Here is a 2,850-nt window from a genome sequence, read left to right on the forward strand (position 1 = left end):
AAGTGACTGCTCGATGTGGTGGGGCTGGTGAGAGGAGGGGATCCCCATCGCCTTCGAGCCTCACCATCACTGGAGGTGCTAATGCTACACCACATCCTACAGATGAATTATCCCCTGCATCCCTAAAACATTCGATGCTTTTCCTAAATCCAGCTCTTGGAGCCATATAACGGTGTTTTCATGCCCGATTTTATGTCCAGCCGTGTTTCTGCTGCCTGGCAGAAGCTGCAGATCCCCATCGCCTTCCAGCCTCACCATCACCTGGAGATGCTGGTGCCACACCACATCCTACACATGAATTATCCCGTGCATCCTTCAAGCATTCGATGCTTTTCCTAAACCCAGCTCTTGGAGCCATGTAAAGGTGTTTTCATGCCCGATTTTATGCCCAGCCGTGTTCCTGGCTGCCTGGCAGAGCTCAGAGCAGCGCTGTCAGACGGGCAGCACAGAGCCAGGGCCGGCGGACGGGCCGCGCTCCCTGCTCGGACACACGCTGCGTTATTGTGGGATCCGGCAGAGACATTCCCGAGCGAGAACACGCAACTGCCTGCCTGGCTCCTGTCCTAGACATTTGTGTTAATCAGCGATTATGCAAATAAACAGCTCTGCCACGCTCCCGGCTCCCGGCGCGATGCGAGCATCTGTTCCTGTGGCAGGCGAGTGTCCCCTGCAGGAGCTCCCGGCTCCTCGTCCCCAGCGTGGGACCCGCTGTGAAAAGCAGATTGAAGGCAGGCAGAGGCCGGTGGGGAAGGCAGGAGCCCCGGCAGGCTCCCCCAGCCCGCCCTGCCACCTCTCCCCTTTCCCCATGTGGCTTGAATTACTGCGGCTGTTTGCTCAATCCATCAGGCTGCAAGAATGAGCCACTCAGAGCTTTCTTGGCCTCTCCATCCTGCAAAGTGCTGTAAACATAACAAGGCAGGCTTGTTCCAAGCCCCTGAAGTCAAGAAGCAGCGTTCCTCTTGCCCTTTGGTGCTAAATATAACCCAGGATGCTTTCCATTCATAAAATGTGAATTATGCCCTGGCCTGTGAGGGTGGAGAATGGGCTGAGGAGCTGAGGGCTCTGGATACTCCTGATGCAGGCAACAACCAAAGGCTTCAGCCTATCCTTTCACAGCCCTCCAGCCCTCCACTGAGCAGATGGGGGAGGAAATGCTGTTGGGGGAAATGTGGGGGATCCTCTGGGTTGATTGAAAATACTTGATTAAAGTATTTTCTTGCATTTCACCCTCGGTGCATTAGGGCTGGGGTGGATTTGCTGCGGAGGTGAGTGCAGGGCATGGTAAGTGTGGGCTGATGGGGTGGCCCAGCAGCAGCACAGGCCAGAGCTGTGTAAGATATTTGAGCATTTTTCAGAAATGGGAGCAGTAGAGTCCTGTACCACTGCTCCCAACATCAAATGAGCACATTAGGACTTTGCCTGCTGCTGGAGGAACTTGCTTTTGGATCCCTTGTGGATCTCCATGTGATCACCCTTCTGCTGTCCTCCAGCCTCTTCCTCCACCAGCCCTTGGCTGTTGGCACAGGCTGTAACATTCTCAGTTTTCCACAGCAGCTCCAGATGCAGAGATGTGTCTGCTACAGCTTTTTACCCTCAGTGAGGTTCCTGCTTTGAGGAGGAAGGAATCCCGTCTCCTGGTGGAGTTTAGGAAGGTGCTGCTCCCTGGGTGAGGATGATGGGACCCAAGCTCTTGTGTTCCCATGGGAGCACAGGTACAAGCTGCAGGGGGGGGGAGGCCAAGATCCAGGCATGGCTGAGCATCTCCTGCTGGCTGGTGTGAGGCTGTGAGCCCTCTGCAGCCCCAAACTCAGCACCTGGGGCCACAGTGAGGCATGGGGGGCACACAGCAAGGCTGAGCACGGACTGCACACAGGGCAGTGCTGCATCTGAGACATTCCAGATCACAGAGAACACACAGGTAACCCAGGTGCTGCTCCAGGTGCTGCCCATGTGTGCGTGCTGGGGTGCTGCAGGCCATGGGGGCTGTGCTTCCCCTGCTCCCCTGCCCCCAGGTCAGGGTGGGTTGGCTGCCACTGTAGTCTGGCTGCCGGGCTGTTTCAAACCCCAGCTCAGGACTGCCAAACCAGAAGGTTTCCAGGTACACCATGGGCCTTTGGATGCCACAGAGATCTAAATAAAGCCTTTAACGCCCACTCTGCAAAATGCTCATGTCCAGCTCCAGGAAAGCTGGCTGCTTTTTATGGCATCCAAATCAGCAGTTTGCTGCTGATGCCAGCAGTGTGTCTAATTGTATAAAACAACAGAGCTTGGCAGAGCCACGCCAGCTAGGGAGGAGCTGGGTTTCACACTGAAGTTTTTTCTCTCTTTTTCCCTTTTCCTTCTTAAATAACCCCATTTGGGCCTCCAATAAAAAACCAAAACATCTGGTGCTGGGTATTTGGCTGCTGGGAAGCAGCTCCTGCTGAGCTGAAAAGCACAGCAGCGATGCAGGGATTCCTGGTATGGATCAGTAACACTTAAGGTTGCATTTGGGCATTATCCCTGTCCCTCCTGGACTTTGAATATATGGCCTGGGGACACTGAGGGAGCTGTGGTGCTCGATGCCAGCATGCAGGTAAATCATGCAAGTCAGTAAAAAGGCAATTGAAGCAGTGCAGAGTCCTTCAAGCCTGATTTATTGATGCTCTCATGTGAGATCTTCGCAGCGTGAGATGCTGCTGTGAGAAAGAGATAAATCAGTAAATCACAGGAGCACGGTGTGGGTTCAGTGAGTGGGGAGAGCCCTTTGGCAGGGCCACCCCAAGCCCTGGATGAGCCCCCCAGCATGGCTCAGGGCTGCTCCCCTTCCCTAGGCCAGCAGGGAGGCCAAGACTGTTCCAGCCCAGCCTG

The sequence above is a fragment of the Melospiza melodia genome, chromosome 19, assembly GCF_035770615.1.
Source record: "Melospiza melodia melodia isolate bMelMel2 chromosome 19, bMelMel2.pri, whole genome shotgun sequence".
In the NCBI taxonomy this organism is placed as follows: Eukaryota; Metazoa; Chordata; class Aves; order Passeriformes; family Passerellidae; genus Melospiza; species Melospiza melodia.